Source organism: Hemicordylus capensis, chromosome 17 (assembly GCF_027244095.1).
Source record: "Hemicordylus capensis ecotype Gifberg chromosome 17, rHemCap1.1.pri, whole genome shotgun sequence".
NCBI lineage: Eukaryota > Metazoa > Chordata > Lepidosauria > Squamata > Cordylidae > Hemicordylus > Hemicordylus capensis.
Genome location: NC_069673.1, coordinates 1,651,065 through 1,668,286, shown reverse-complemented (window position 1 = coordinate 1,668,286; position 17,222 = coordinate 1,651,065). Strand labels below are relative to the sequence as shown.

General features: G+C 50.0%; 1 protein-coding gene across 2 annotated transcripts in view; it reads left to right on the top strand.

Annotated features, from left to right (window-relative positions):
* The window catches only part of RXRA (retinoid X receptor alpha), a 186,796-nt gene that overhangs the window by 9,953 nt on the left and 159,621 nt on the right, over positions 1 to 17,222 (top strand). The window lies entirely within an intron of this gene.

Sequence of the window (17,222 nt, the reverse complement as noted above, 5' to 3'; positions counted from 1 at the left end):
CCAGGGAGGGAACTTGGAACCTTCTGCCTGCAAGCAGAAGGGGAAGATCTTCCAGTGCTCAGGTGTAGTGTTCCTCTAACAGGGATTCCCAGATGTGGTTGACTACAATTCCCAGAATCCCCAAGCAGAAGCCACTTGCAGCTGGGGATTCTGGGAGTTGTAGGCAACCACATCAGGGAATCCGTCTTAGGGGGAGCAGTGCTCAGGTGTGGTCTCCCATCCAAATGCAAACCAGGGCAGACCCTGCTTAGCAGAGGGGACAAGTCACATTTGCTGCCACAAGACCAGCTCTCCACCCTCCTCTCCTCCCTTGCCAGATCTGTGTCTGTCACTGAGAGCCGGGCTTCCCGGGGTCCAGGGTTGAAGCCAGATGATCCACAAGGCTCTACACCCCACACTAATGTGGGAGAAAGGCAAGGGAGGGCAGGCTAGATTCTTCCCTGCCTCACTGACCTTGGCCATTGAGAATCTAGCCTTTGCATGGCCCCGTCCCTTCATCTGCATAGCACCGCCCTGGATCCTGTCTACAGGGAGACATGATAGAGGTCTATAAAATCAGGCATGTGTTTCTCTCCTCACTTTCTGCACCCCATGCATGATTTGATAGACCTCTCTCATATCTCCCCGCAGTCGTCTTTTTTCTAAACTAAAAAGCCCCAGCTGTTGTAGCCTTGCCTCATGAGGAAGGTGCTCTAGGCCCCTGATCATCTTGGTTGCCCTCTTCTGCACCTTTTCAAGTCCCACAATGTCCTTTTTTAGATGTGGTGCTGGGGGTCCTGCTAGCCAGAGCGCTGGGGGCACTTGCCACTGGCGAGCTGGCAAGTGAATTTGTAGATGCCTCTGTGTAAGTATACTTATATTCGTATCCATATTTGCATGTTTGTATGCGTATATAAATGTAGTGTACTGGTGCTGATTATATCAAGCAGCGTGGACATAAGGTGACACTAACCCTCAAAGATATAAAACAGAGAAGGAATTAAGTTTCTCCTAGTTGCTATGGGTCAAAGGGCCCCCTGTTTAAAATTGTGGTCAGATCTGCAAAGACGAGACCCCAAACGAGTGCATTCCAGGAGTGACCGAGCTGAGAGCATGGAGCTGTTCCATCTCAAAGGGGTGTGACATTGACTCCTAAAGAGGTTCTGGAAGTTACACTGAAGTCCGTGAGCCTGGCTGCTGTGGAGACCTGTGAGCAGTTGACTTGCGTCTTGCGATGTGGGCAAGGAGTGTGCATGAAGGGGGTGGGAAGTGGTCTTAAGATAGCATGTGGATAGCTCATCGGGTTCTTACAATCTCTTTTGGCTTCTTAACAGGCCTGCAAGCTGGATAAATGGTTCAGGTTTAGAGTGAAGGCACACTGCTTGCAGTTTCTGGTGTAGCATGTTGAAGGGTTCAGTGTGGATAGGGTGCTTGCTGTAGTTGTAAAGTGTGCCGTTGGGTCGGTGTCGACTCGTGGCGACCACAAAGCCATGTGGTTTTCTTTGGTAGAATACAGGAGGGGGTTGCCATTGCCATCTCCCGCGCAGTATGAGATGAGGCTTTTCAGCATCTTCCTAGATCGCTGCTGCCTGATATAGGTGTTTCCCATAGTCTGGGGAACATACTTGCGGGGATTCGAACTGGCAACCTCTGGCTCGCTAGTCAAGTCATCTCCCCGCTGCGCCATTAGGTGGCCACCGTAGTTGTAGAGGTGTTAATTTAATGCACAGAACACGCAAATGTGGCTGTTGAGTTCTAAAAGAGACTGAACGGGAGCCCTCTTTCTTCTGGGCCCTTCCCCACCAGGCCTGTAGGCCCCCTCTGGCCATTGGCTGAGCTGCTGTGATGTCATGGAATGATCACACACATGGGAACCACATGGGGCGAATTACTGGCGCGAAGGAAAAACGGACAGGCGAGACAGAACAATTACGAAGCCCTGGAATTTGGGGTGTGTGCCTAATTCCAAGCTACTCCTTTTGCTTGGGATATTGGAAACGGTTCCTTTGGTGTACAACAAAGCAACTCTGGCGAGTAGATGTTACTTCAGCCTTGTTGACTGACTGGCAAAGGAAAACCCAGAACCCTTGGGGGGTGTGGGGGGGGGATGAAAGCAGGCTAGGGGAAGGAGAAACAGCCTCGTCCACTCCCCGCTTTGCAACTTGGAACGCTGGCTTTGGGCTGGAGTCCCAAGTTCTGGAGTGCTTGTAACTGGGTGACGGTCTGGTCTGTCTTGGTCGACACTCTTGTGCTCTCAGTACAGCGTCTTCCATAATGAAATGCTAACAGGTTGTTGATGGTGGGAGAGGTTCCCAGGGGCAGTTTTTCTCAAAAACCGGGGATGGTGCTGAAAAGCCCTTGATGTGTAAACAAGAACCTTGCAGGTTCAGCTTGCCAGACCAGATAGAGCCTACCCCTTGGGAGGGTGGGCCTCCTGTATCTCAGAAGCCACCTTTGTGCTATCAGGTCGACTGCTCCCTCTGTGTGTGTGTGTGCACGCATGCGTGTGCACACACACACAGACACACACAGAGAATGGTCCTGGGTTTATGAGTCCGCAGTTAAGAAGATAGGAAGCTGCCAGATACTGAGTCAGACCCTTGGTCCGTCTAGCTCAGTATTGTCTACCCAGACTGGCAGCGGCTTCTCCAAGGCTGCAGGCAGGAGTCTCTCCCATCCCCATGCCATCTCTCTTGGAGATGCTGCCAAGGAGGGAACTTGGGGCCTTCCGCATGCAAGCATGCAGCCAGCTGTTTCTCCCTAACCCTATCCATTAGGGGGAATATCTTACAGAGCTCACACATTCAAATGCAAACCAGAGCAGACCCTGTTTAGCAAAGGGGCCCATTCATGCTTGCCACCACGGCCAGTTCTTCGCCTTCCCACATAGGAAGCTGCTTTGTACTGAGTCAGACACTTGTTCCATCAAGTGCAGGCTTGTCTACACAGACTGGCAGCGGCTTCTCCAAGGTTGCAAGCAGGAGTCTCTCCCTGCCCTATCCTGGAGATGCTGCCAGGGAGGGAACTGGGAACCTTCCGCATGCAAGCAGGCAGGTGTTCTTTCACTGAGCTCCGACCCAATCCCCTAAGGGGAATCTCTTACAGTGCTCACACATGGAATCTCCCATCCAAATGCAAACCAGGGCAGACCCTGCTTAGTAAAGTGGACAATTCATGCTTGCTAACACAAAATCAGCTCTCCTCCAGTGGTAACAAAGAGGTCAAAAGCACAAGTATGGATTTTTATTTTTACATTTATATCCTGCTCTCCCTCCAAGGAGCCCAGAACAGCTGCGTACATGCCTATGTTTCTCCTCACAACAATCCTGTGAGGTAGGTCAGGCTGAGAGATACATGACCGGCCCAGAGTCACCCAGTGAGTTTCATGGCTGAACAGGGATTTGACCTCGGTTCTTCCCGGTCCTAGTCCAACATTCTAACCACTAGGCCTTGCTGGCGCATTTCGGCGTACCATCCTGTTTTTGAACCTGCTGAAGACGTGGCAGCTTGAAATGTGAGTAAAGTAAAGTGTGCCGTGGAGTCGGTGTCAACTCCTGGCGCCCACAGAGCCCGGTGGTTGTCTCTGGTAGAATACAGGAGGGGCTGACCATTGCCTCCTCCTGCACAGTATGAGATGATGCCTTTCAGCATCTTCCTAGATCGCTGCTGCCTGATATAGGTGTTTCGCATAGTGAGTGCCTCAGGTAAAAGGTGGGATGGATCCCCCCCTGGATGAACTGAGTGCAAAAAAGAAAGAAAGAAGAGCGCACCCCGGCTGAGAGTGTGGCGTCACCGTTGCGTTACTATTTTGTTAACTGTCTTATTTATAGAGAAGCGAGAGAGTCCCAGAATTTTCGTTATCCATTGCAGATGTTGTTCTTGGCATTTTGAGGCAGCAAGAAAGGAGAGAGAGAGAGAAACCCAGTCGAGGCAGAATCAACACAGCTAGCTTCATGGAGACAGGAGATTCTGCCGCTATCCTTGCCAAGTTGGGGATGCGCGGACAGATATTGGATTCTGGGGTGGTTGGTTTTTTTGGTTTGTTCTTAAATACTTTCAATTGGATATTGTTTGGGGAAAGACGATCCACGGTTCTGGATTTTTCACAGTGCTCTCCGTACAGGAAAAGAAGAAGCCGGTGGCGCCGAGCGGCTTGCTAGAGTGATGAGGAATCCTTGGGCTTATGTTGATGCTGCCGCGACACCCCCCACCCCTCCAGATCTGCACTTGTGAACATCCTCCAGGCCTCCACAAGGACAATGTTTTTGTTTTCATTTCATTTCATTTCATTTTGGCCAATGACTGTAAATAGAAAGCTGTGCCTTCCTGGCTGAGGAACAGATGGCTTGCAAAGAACAAGGGAGGGAAAAGTGCATGAAAACCTATTTTAATTGCTGTGAGAATCGGAAAGGGATGCATAGAGCCTGGGATTGATGGAAAGTCAATCTGGACCAGTTGCCGCGTTCTCTCTAATTTTTTTTTTTCATCTGTGTGCGGAATGAGTTTTGTCCTGGGCGGCAGCAGTATCAAGGCAGTGTGTGTGCACATGCATTCAGGGTGGGGCCTTCCTGATTCAACCTGAGCGGGATCTAAAATCAACTGAGCAGACATCAAAAAAACTTGTGAGCACGTACACATGCACACGCCTTAGAGGAAACACTGGGCCATCCAAACACTGGATGGCTTTGAGGACAGGGCTGTAACTCATCTCCTCGTAGGGCTCCCCCATGAAACCTCGGAGAGCTGCTGCCAGTCAGTGTAGACAGTACTGAGCTAGGTGGACCAAGGGTCTGACTCGGTATATGGCAGCTTCCCTCATTTCTATATTTCCTTTTGAGAATGGCCCAAATTCCTCCCGATGGAAATTCATCCAATTGATCACAATGCTATGTTGGATGAGTCTCTAAGGTGGTTTTGCTGAAGTTGGGGCACTCTAGATTCTTTGCAAAATGCCAGGTGGTTTTTTTTTTTTGGTTTTTTGGCAGATGATTGCTGCCTCCTTCAAGGTAGAAAGTCTGGAAATCAGCCCTTTGGGCCATTCCTTTCCAGCAAGTTGTGGTCAGATGACACTCTCTTCCCGTCTCTCTCATCCCACTCTCAAATCTGTGTCCGTCATTTTGGTAAATTACTGCAAGAAGTGGGGAGGGCTCTTATGCGGAAATGTTGCTGAAGAGAAATTTGCTTTCAGCTTTCCAAAGTATGTTCCCCGGTATCTCCGTGGTGAATATGATGCTGTCTCAGAGCATGCCGTGATGTCTCTACGAGGGGAAATATCGCCCAAGGGTTAGGCAAGCTTCTGTCATTTTAAGACGACACTTCTAGCAATGCGGCGTGTATGTTGCAATCCTGTTTGAGTGTGTGTGGTGGGGGGGAGCGCAGAATCTGGTTTTGGGTGCAGAATGTCCTTTTAAACAAAACAAAACGGGTTTCTAGCGCTTCTGGTTGTGAAGCTACGATGTGGGGCCGTTCCTGTTGGATTCTCAGAAGTCAAAAGAGTGGATCTGTTTTTTCAGAGCTTCCATTCCCCCTCTCCCTCCTCATTGTTAATGGAACCCAAATAAATGGTCCAAAATGTTGGCAGAATTGGCGAAATTGGCCAGAGCATGCATGCTTGCAGAATTAATATACAGGTTGCAGAACTGAGTTTTCTTGGCACAGAACCTGGCATGCCTGGATGCAGAATTACCTTTGCGGCCCAACCTCCTGTTCTCTAGTGGTCTGGTTTGGATGCATTGCCACTGGGAATTTTCCTCTGGCTTCTGTAGTTCTTTGGGCAATTGAAAACATTTGAAATATCCCCCTGCCTTTCCTGCATATTATAGCCTAAAGACGTGGGAGTGGGCTGTAGTAATCTAAACTGATGATTGTTGTCAAAATGTGAATTGTATGTGAGAGCTGATCCTGAGGTAGCGGGCATTAATTGCCCCCTCTGCTAAGCAGGGTCCACCCTGGTTTGCATTTGAAAGGGAGACTACATGTGCGATCACTGTAAGGTCTTCCTCTTAGGGGAGCGGGCCACGCTGGGCAGAGCGCCTGCATGCAGAAGGTTTCAAATTACCTCCCCGGCATCTCCAGATATTTATTTATTTATATTAATATTATTTTATTTTGCATTTATATACCGCTTTTTTCTGGATAGGGTTGAGAGAGACCCCTGCCTGCAACCTTGGAGAAGCCACTGCCAGTCTGGGTAGACAATGCTGAGCTAGATGGACCAAGGGTCTGACTCAGTATAGGGCAGCTTTCTATCTACACACACACACACCCCTGTCTGTTCCCTGTACATTCCCACACCCTTTGAGCTATTGGGATGAAACTATGCAAAGTGACTTCCTAGGACCCTACAAGTAACAGAGCGTACCTGGGGATTTGGAACCCCGACAACCACCTCGCATAGACGGACAGATGGCTATACAACAGGCATATCCACCTATGGCTCAGTGGGGAAGTGACTTGACTAGGAAGCCGGTGGATACCGGTTCGAATCCCCACTGGTATGTTTCCCAGACTATGAGAAACAACAATATTGGGCAGCAGCGATATCGGAAGATGCTGAAAAGCATCATCCTCTCATAGTGCGTGGGAGGAGGCAACGGCAAACCCCTCCTGTATTCTACCAGAGACAACCACAGGGCTCTGTGGTCGCCCCGAGTCGACACCGACTCGACGGCACACTTTACCTTTATATGCACAAAACTTATGGAAGAATTAACAAAGAGAAACTCACACCATAAACCTGAACAACGCCCAGTATGTACTCAAAGCTAGTGTCCTTATGTCATTTCCCCGGGCAAGGACTCCCCATTTAAAAGTTGTTCTGTAAAGCACGTTTTCCAACAATGCTGCTCTAAAGCATGATAATGCTGATGATTAGAGCTCTGGGTAGGGACTGGGGTATTCCGGGCCGCTCCCGAGGGATGGTCTTGCCTCTCTAACTCTCTGTTAAATGGCCGAGCCACAGTCATGGGGATGGGCTTGTTTTGCTGACTTAATGGGGCACCAGGGCACGCCAGTAAGGCTTGAGAGAACTGTGTATGGGCTGTGGGCAATTAATTTAATGGCATAATGACAGTTTCCCATGGGCCTAACGTATCCATTTGCAGAGGAGGCCTGCCTGTGGCATCTCGGGACAAGTCACTGCTCCTCACTTAGCGTCCTTCCAGTCAGGTGCAGAGATGCCAAATCCCGCCCTAAAGCAGAGGCGTGTTGCTCGCCCTTGGGAGTGTCTGTTGTATCTCTGCGTGAGTCCCTCATCTGGGTGTGCTTTTCCTGGTTGCAGGGAAGCCAGCCCCGAGCAGGGACTCATTTGATGGTGGAGTCCTCCTCCAAAGCTATTCTTACGGACCACAAACCAGTCTGTGGAGAGCCGGTCTTGTGGCAGCAAGCATGGCTGGTCCCCTTAGCTAAGCAGGGTCTGCCCTGGTTGCATATGAACGGGAGACTAGAAGTGTGAACACTGCAAGATCTTCCCCTCAGGAAGAGCAGATGGTTTCAAGTTCCCTCTCTGGCTTCTCCAAGATAGGGCTGAGAGAGATTCCCGCCTTCAACCTTGGAGAAGCTGCTGCCAGTCTGTGAAGACAATACTGAGCTAGACAGACCAATGGTCTGACTCAGTAGATGGCAGCTTCCTATGTTCCTATGTCTTAGATGCAAATTCTAACTGAGTCGAGTAGAGTGTCTTGCAGTTGAGAGCTTAGATCGGCTATCCAGGGGAGATTCCCCCCATGTTTTTTTTATAAATAGAGATTTCAATAGTGGAAATAGCAGTGGCAATGAGAACCCCAAAGTCCATATACCAGGGCCCCCATCTGGATTGGGGGGTTCCCCACACTGCTGCTCTACCTATTTTAGCAAGCAAACACTCACGCACAATATGTTAATTTCCAGTCCCTTAGGAACACAGGAAGCTGGCGTATAGTGAGTCAGGCCTTTGGTCCATCTTGCTCAGGATGGTCTGCAAGATACGATGGCACTCCAAGGCTGCAGGCAGGAATCTTTCCTGTCCCGACCTGGCGATGCTGCCAGGGAGTGATGGGAACTGTAGTCCCACCTCTGGAGACCCAGCTCTTCCGGTCTTTCCATGATTCCAAGGGATATCTGAGCGGATAAGGTTCATTTGCACCATTGTCTACCTCTGGGTGACCCTCTGAATCCACTTTGACATCCAGCACACTTTCATATTCAAGTTGCTTAAGCTGCATTGGAAGCGGCCTTATACAGACCATCAGACCGTTAAGCTCCGTATTGTGTAGACTAGGATCCCCAAAAGTTGGACTCCAACTCCCAACATCCCCAACCGCAATGGCCTTCGGGGTGATGGCAGCTGTAGCCGAACAACATCCGAGGACCCGAGATTGGAGTGCCTGGTGTGCACTGACTTGCAGCAACTCTCCGAGATTTCAGATCTACGTTGTCTACCCAGACTGGCAGCGGCTTTTCCAAGATTACAGGCAGACGTCTCTCCCAGCCCTACCTGGAGATGCTGCCAGGGGTTAAACCTGGGACCTTCTGCATGCAAATCAGATGCTCCACCACTGTTCTCTTGCCCCCTCCCCAAACTGGAATGTAGGAAGCTGCCATATACTGAGTCAGACCCTTGGTCCATCTAGCTCAATATTGTCTGCACAGACTGGCAGCGGCTTCTCCAAGGTTGCAGGCAGGAATCTCTCCCAACCTTAGCTGGAGATGCTGCCAGGGATTGAACCCAGGACCGGATGTTCTTCCACTGAAGGGGAATATCTTGCAGCACTTACCTTGAGCCTCCCCTCCAAATGCAAATGTTTTAAAACATTTAAAAATAACTTTTAAAAGTTATTTTGTTGGCTGTTTATAATAATACGCTTCATCTTGAAGAGCACCTCAACACCATAGGGACCACAGAAATCACCACCAACCAGTTACAAAAAGCAACCTTACTGGGAACAGCCTATATTTTGCGACGATATCTATAATAATAACAATATTGATAATAAAATTCTGGCATTCTAGTTCCTTGGGAAGGACTCGATGTCTGGATAAAACCAACCAGTCAATAAAACCTGTCTGACTGTGGAAACAAGAAACAATACACTTTATTTGTTAGCTGCCCCATTACAAATTTTTCTTTGGGCGCCTCACAACATAGAATTAAAACATCAAATAAAAACACATAACACATGAAATCACAACACAAGGGAAAACATATAAATTACAATAAAAAACAATTTAAAAGACATTTTTTTAAAAAAATCAGATCAAAAATTTAGAAGGCCTGGGTGAACAAAAAGGTCTTCACCTGGCGTCTAAAAGAACAAAGTGATGAAGCCAGGCAAACCTCACTGGGGAGGCTGTTCCATAGACGGGGTGCCACCACCGAAAAGGCCCTCTCCCTAGTAGCCACCCGCCTCACCTCGTTTTGCAGGGGCACCCAGAAAAGCAAGAGACCCTATTCTGAGGGTACTCACCTCTGATTTAAAGAGCAGTTAACTTTAACAGTGGGCGGCTCTAGTGAATTTATTATTAATTTATATCTTTGTTCATTCAGTGCAAACGTCTTTGAGAACCTTTTATGAAAAGTGGTGTATAAATAGAAGCATAGGCAGCTCAGCTGCCATATACTGAGTCAGACCCTTGGTCGATCTCGCTCAGTATTGTCTGCACAGACTGGCAGCGGCTTCTCCCAGGTTGCAAGCAGGAGCCTCTCTCAGCCTGATCTTGGAGATGCCGCCAGGGAGGGAACCTGGAACCTCAGATGCTCTTCCCGGAGCGGCCCCCATCATCCCCTGAGGGGAATCTCTTGCAATGCTCACACTTCTAGTCTCCTTTTCAGCACTCTCCCTGTGCATATAAGAGGATTGTTTTCCTTGGGTCTTCAGGAGAGCCCTAAAGTCCCATCTTTTTAGCCTGGCTTTTAATGATATCTAGTTTTAATTGTAATTTCAATTTGTTTTTAGTTAGTTTTTGATTTTGTTACTTTTAAATTTGATTTTAGTGATTTTCTTTTTTGAGCCACCTTCGGAAGGGCGTTGTATAAATCCAATCAATCCAATCAAACCAATCAATCAATAAGTGCAAACCAGGGTGGACCCTGCTTAGCAAAGAGGACAGTTCGTTCTTGCCACCCCAAGACCAGCTCTGCTCCGTTCTTCGTAGTGGTCATTGTGAATGAGCCAGGTCACGCTCTGCAGCAGAAGGCAGGTCACTAGCCAATAGGGGCTGACCTCTTTCTGGTTACCAGTTGGTTTCAAAAGGGTTCCCCCCCCCCATTCTCCTCCTGCTTTTGCAAAAATCCTTCTGCTTTACCTTGCTCCTGCCATGAGTAGAAGCAGAGGTTGATGCAATTAGATATGCATTTAATCTATGCACAGACACTTTGCGTAGAAGAAATGGGGGAGACCGTTGTCCCCCTCTTCTGGCGGGCGCTCGGCCAGGACCCGTCTGCACGCCGTGTTGCCTGCCTGCGTTCACGTTGGGCTCACAGACGGTCAAATTGTCCCCTTGAGTTATAAAGCAATTGTCTCCCTCTTCAGCAGGATGAGCACGAAATGGTGCAGAAAAGGAATGGAATAAAATTGGGAGGCAAGCACACACGGACAGGAGCAGATAATGACGTCTCGCCGCTCTTTCGCCTGCTGCTCCAGAGAAACTTCTGGAGCTGCGCCAGCATTTTTCGTTCTCCTCTTTTGGCTTTTATTTTATTTTCTCTTCTCTTCTCCCCTCGGAGCTCTGGCAAGTGGGAAGGGGCTGTGTGTGTGTGTTGATGTCGCATGCGGGTGAGGAACCCAGAGCTGTTGACAAGCCATCCATGTGAACGGGAGGATTGCTGGTCTTGTGGCAGCAAGCATGCATTGCCCCCTCTGCTAAGCAGGGCCTGCCCTGCTTTGTATTTGAATGGGAGACATGCACAAGCATTGTAAGATGTTCCCCTTAGGGGATGGGGCTGCTCTGGGAAGAACATAGGAAGCTGCCGTATACTGAGTCAGACCATTGGTCTCTCTAGCTCAGTATTGTCTTCACAGACTGGCAGCGGCTTCTCCAAGGTTGCAGGCAGCAAGAGTCTCTCTCAGCCCTTTCTTGGAGATGCTGCCAGGGAGGGAACTGGGAGCCTAGATGCTCTTCCCAGAGCGGCCCCATCCCCTGAGGGGAATATCTCACAGTGCTCACACATGGAGTCTCCCATTCAAATGCAAATCAGGATGGACCCTGCTTAGCTAAAGGGACAAGGCATGCTTGCCTACCCCAGGACCAGCAAATTTAGGCTAGATATTAGGAAGAATTTCCCAACTGTAGGAGCCGTTGGACAGTGGAACAGCCTGCCTCATGCAGTGGCGGGCTTTCCTTTGCCGGAGGTTTTTGACCAGGTTGGGCAGCCATCAGTCAGGGGTGCTGGAGCAGTTTCCTGCACAGAACGGGGGCTGGATTAGATGACCTCTAGGGACCCCCCCAGATCTCAGATCCTGAGGTTCTGTGATATCTCTGCTGGTGATAACATGGCTCCGAAGCCAGCAGCTTCCTGTTGTTTCCAGATGGATGTGGGCTGTCTCCAAATACCCATTCCCTGCAAGGGGCTGTTTTGGAGAATGAACTGGTGACTGGTTAGGCCTGGTTATTAGATGGGGATTTCTGCTGTGGAGCCGCTGGAAGTCTCTTCTCGGGGAGAAATTTAAAGCCTGGCCTTTGGACAGTAAGTACCCACCTAATGGGCCCATATATTAACATAACGATCTCCTTTCCTATGGAGCAAGGGCCATAAGATCCTCCAGCTGTTTCTATTTGCAGCACCGCAGTATTTATGGGCGCGCTCGCGGAGATACAGATCTGGCTTATTGGCTTGCTATTTATGAGGGCTTCACCTGCCTCTGGAAAAGGGAGCTGGGAAACACAGAAGGAAGGATGGCGAGGTGGGGCTCCCTTGCATAACCCAGGGGTTCTCAGCCTTGGGCCCCTTGGTGGTGTTGGACTACAACTCCCATCTCCCCCTGCCACTGCAGCCATCAATGAGAGTGGTAGTCTTGCAGTAGCGAGCATGAATTGCCCCCTTTGCTAGGCAGGGTCTGCCCTGGTTTTCAGTTGGATCAAACGTCATTTGAGCTACCTGCTGTAAGATACTCGGCCAAAACCATTGTGGTTGGGGATGATGGGAGTTGTAGTCCAACAACATCTGGGGACTCAAATTTGAGAACCCCTGCCAGCTGTGTGGGAGAGCATCTGCTTTGCATACAGAAGGCCCCAGGTTCCCTCCCTGGCAGCAGCATCTCCAAGACAGGGCTGAGAGAGACTCCTGCCTGCAGCCTTGGAGAAGCCGCTGCCCGTCTGTGCAGACAACGCTGAGCTAGATGGACCAAGGGTCTGGCTCAGTATATGGCAGCTTCCTATGTTCCTAATCCACCAGGCTGACACCATGCATGTATAATCATGTAGACGCTAGGGAATGTATTAGAATGAATGGCAGGGAATGCCCACTGAAAGGCACTGGTTCCTTCCCAATGGCCCTAGGGAATGCATGGAATTCCCAAATGGCCTTGGCCATTTGGAAACCCAAAGCATTCCATGGCCATTGGGAAGGAACCAGTGCCTTTCAGTGGGCATTCCCTGCCATTCACTTCAGGATGACCTGACACTTGATGGTTCCAGGCTCAATCCCTGGTAGCATCCCCAGGCCAGACTGGGAGAGACTCCTGCCTGCAACCTTGGAGGGCCGCTGCCCGGGCTGTCAAACTATGCCCCCTTCCCAGATGTTGTTGGCCCACAACTCTCAGCATTCCTTCCGGTGGGCCGCTCTGGCAGGGGCTGATGGGAGGTGTAGTCCAGAAACGGCTGGAGGGCTGCAGTTTGACACACCCCTGGTGTAGACAACACTGAGCTAGATGCGGTGGTGATCTGATTCAGTCCAAGGACGAACAGAGAAGACCTGTTAGCCGTTACCCAAAAGCCCACAGAAATGCAACCAGAACCCCCCAAACCAAAGAACTTTCTTACTAAAGGGGTGCTCATGTGTTGGATAATTAAGTGCCGTCAAGTTGGTGTAGACTCATAGTGACCACATAGATAGAGTCTCTCCAGGATGATCTGTCTTTCACTTGGCCTTGAAGGTCTCTCAGGGGTGCCTTCATTGCTGTCGTGATCGAGTCCATCCACCTGGCTGCTGGTCATCCTCTTCTTCTCTTGCCTTCCACTTTCCCCAGCATGATGGACTTCTCAAGGCAGCTGGGTCTCCACACAATGTGTCTGAAGTAGGATTGTTTGAGCCTGGTCATTTGTGCCTGGAGTGAAAATTCAGGATTGATTTGTTCTAAGATTCATTGGTTTGTTTTCCTGGCTGTCCATGGTCTCCTCAAAAGTCTTCTCCAGCACCCAAGTTCAAACGTGTCAATCCCTTTTCTATCAATACTAACTCAAAATCATCACTCAATTATTGACCAGTGAAACAGCTAAAATGAATATATTAACGTCACACAATGACTAAACCATATTAAAAACTCATATCTAAACCTCAGATCGCCAGTTGAAGATCTACAGTCCCAAATGCGTCTGAATGGAACTTTCATGTCACTTCAAAAAAAACAGTCTTGTTAGTGTCCACCAACATGGAGATCCAAGTAAACAGTTGAAGCATCCAAGGAATTCATACAATTACAGAAAATACCAGATGCGTTTTGACCATCTGTTGGGCGTCTTCAGTTGCAATAAGTATTTATGACTCCTTGTAATCAATCGGAAGACTTCCAGAAGCAGAAGAGATGTTCAAGCTGTGCGTAATCTTCATCTAAGACATTAATCTTACAAATATTTATTTCCATGTCCTGTACCTAGCTGTTGCGTTCCCCCGCCCCCACAGGGACCGGTACTGGGACCCGTGTTTTTTAACTTGTTCATAAATGATCTAGAACTTGGGGTAAGCAGTGAAGTGGCCAGATTGGCAGACGACGCTAAACTTTTTAGGGTAGTGAAATCCAAAAGAGATTGTGAGGTGCTCCAAAAGGATCTCTCCAAACTGGGCTACAAAATGGCAAATGCGGTTCAATGTAAGCAAGTGTACAGTGATGCATGTTGGGGCAAACACCCCCCCACCCCCAAGTTCACATATGCACTGATGTGGTCTGAGCTGTTGGTGACCTCTCTGTTGGAAAGAGATCTTGGGGACATATTGGACAGCTTGCTGAAAGTGTCGTCTCAGTGTGGCGGCAGCTGTGAAAAAGGCCAATTCCATGCTCGGGATCATTAGGAAGGGGACTGAACATAAAAATGCTAATATCATCATGCCCTTTTATAAATCTATGGTGCAGCCACATCTGGAGTACTGCGTACAGCTTTGGTCACTGTATCTTAAGAAGGACATTGTAGAACTGGAGAAGGTGCAGAAGAGGGCAACCAAGATGATCAGGGGCCTAGAGCACCTTCCTGATGAGGCAAGGCTACAACACCTAGGGCTATTTAGATTAGAAAAAAGACAACTGAGGGGAGACATGATCAAAGTGTATGAAATTATGCATGGAGTGGAGAGGGTGGGCAGAGAGCCAGCGTGGTGTAGTGGTTAGAGTGCTGGACTAGGACTGGGGAGACCCGAGTTCAAATCCCCATTCAGCCATGATACTTGCTGGGTGACTCTGGGCCAGTCACTTCTCTCTCAGCCTAACCTACTTCACAGGGTTGTCGTGGAAGAGAAACTAAAGTATGTAGTACACCTCTCTGGGCTCCTTGGAGGAAGAGCGGGATATAAATGTAAATATTAATAATAATAATAATAATAATAATATTTTTCCTCCTCTCTCACCACACTAGAACCAGGTTGGGAAATTTGGGAAGGTTGGGAAATCTTGGACCAACAAACGGAAGTATATTTTCACACAATCCATAAGCAACTTGTGGAATTCTCTGCTACATGATATGGTGACAGCCAACCCCCTGGATGGCTTTAAGAAGGGTTTGGATCACTTCATGGAGGAGAGGTCTAACAAGGGCTACTTAGCCATTGCTTCTGTCTCGGGAGAAGGCTGCTTCCTATCGTCCTGCATCTGTAACAACATCTGGGGATCCGTGTTTGAGAACCTCCTGCCTTAACCCAACAGTTTCAGCATCACACAATGGTTGCTGCGCAGACCCAAGCAAGTGTGGCCGACAGGCAGGTGAGGACAGGTTGGGAACTCGCCCGTCCACCTGCAAGGAGGCGCAGGAGAGATCGGCCCGTTGGAGCCTCTGTCTGGTGGGGAGGGAAGTCAGTCCCGTGGGGAGGGGAGGGTCCTCTCTCCCGGCAGATTCCAAAACAGCATGTTAGTTCCTGTGCAGCCCCCTAACAATGTCTCTGGGGATTCGCATAGCTTCGAGCCCAAACAAAGAGTGTCGTAATGTGCCATCGGCTGGCTCATATTCCGGGCAGAAAAGGGCTGCAGAAAGGCGGGTGGTGGGAATGAGCACAGCGAGGCGAGAGGCAGAGTCGATTGGCTGTATCGGGGATGCCGGTGATTCGATTGGCTGTATCGGGGATGCCGGTGATTCGATTGGCTGTATCGGGGATGCCGGTGATTCGATTGGCTGTATCGGGGATGCCGGTGATTCGATTGGCTGTATCGGGGATGCCGGTGATTCTAGCGGTCCGGTTCTGTGTGGCCGACTTGGCTTGATGAACCCTCTCTGGAAACAAATGTAGGAGAGGATTTATGTCGGGGGGTTTTGGACTTGGGTCCTGGCTGTTGGGCTATAGGTCCCATCATCTCAAGACACAATGGCCTTTGGCTGGGGTTGGAGGGAGTTCCCTGGGGATGCTGGGAGTTGTGGTTCAACAGAATCTGTGGATTTAAGGTGCAGACCCGCTGGAGACACAATTCCTGGTTGCCCCGAGCCTGTTTCCGTTTGATTTCTCCAGCACCGTCGTGATGTACAGAGGAACGCTGGGGATGTTTCAAGGTGGGCGACCTGGGGACAGGCGGCCCAATTCCATGGGCATTGTTCTCAAAGTTGGGCCCCCAGATGTTGCTGGACTACAATTTCCATCCTCCAGCAGCCACGATGCCCCAATGGTCCCTGCCTCCAGTGGCTCTGTGTGTGCTCTCTGGATAGGACTAGAGGCAAAAGCAGCCTGTGCTGCAAGCTAACCCACGTGTTTTGCGTCAGCCGCAGAGTTCGGCACAACTGCGTTGGCTGCATGTGGCACGCTGGTGACGCATGCAGCTGCTGAACGCCGCATCTGTTTCCAGCCCTGGTGTGGTTTTGTCGGGCAGGAAGGGGAAATCTCTCTTTGACTGGGGTTCCCCTCAGTCTTTGGTCTGAAGCTTTTAGGAGCAGAGTCTCTCGGTGCAGGCGTTCCTCAGTCCCCTTCGTCGCTTAAGCTCTAGTCTACCCGAATTCAGCTGTTGGTGTTTCCGTTGAGTGGAGCAGCAGGGCAGGGAGGCTTCCTGGAGCAATCTCCCTCTCCTATCACCACTCTGCTTGCTTACCGGGCTGTAGGGAGGCAAGCCAAGAAGGGGCGAGCACCTGTGTCTGCAGCAACGGGGATTTCCGGATGTTGTCGACTACAACACCCATCCCCCCCTGCCAAAGGCCCTTGCAGTGGGGGATGATGGGAGTTGGAGTTAGCAACATCGGGGAATTCTTCTTACAGGGGACACTGGTTGGGCATCCACTCGGATCACTTTGGCATCAGACTGCCTCCCCAAAGGGGCTGCAGAGACGGCTCTGAAATGGCAAAAAGTCTTCATGAGACAGGAACCCCACCTCCATGGGGGCATTGCGGTTGGTGGGGGGGCTGCTGGAGGGCTCAATCGAAGGAATGGTTTTCCATGAGCTCACTCCGTTTTCCAGCCCCAGGGTGTGCTGGATGCCGGCCGGCCAGCCAGATGTGCTCGTTTAATGTGTGTCAACCCTCTGCACCTTTTGGCACCCAACAAGTTCAGGCACACTTCGCCCAGAGCCTCTGCTGTTCTCCACTGTGCCAAGCTGTGAGCAGAAATAACACACTTCTAAAAAATCCGCCCTCCGAAATGCTGGCCCTTAGCTGAGAGGGCATAAAAAAGGATTGTGCCGTATAGAGGGGAGAGGGGAGCTATTGTAGCGGGTGGGAAGCAGAGCGGGTCTTGTGGCAGCGAGCATGAATTGCTGACTTTGCTAAGCAGGGTCTGCCTTGGTTTGCATTCGGATGGGAGACTATATGTGAGCGCTGTAAGTTATTCCCCTTAAGGGGGATGGGGCCATAGCTCAGAGGAAGAGTGCCTGCTTGCACGCAGAAGGTCTCAAGTTCCTTCCCTGGCAGCATCTCCAAGACAGGGCTG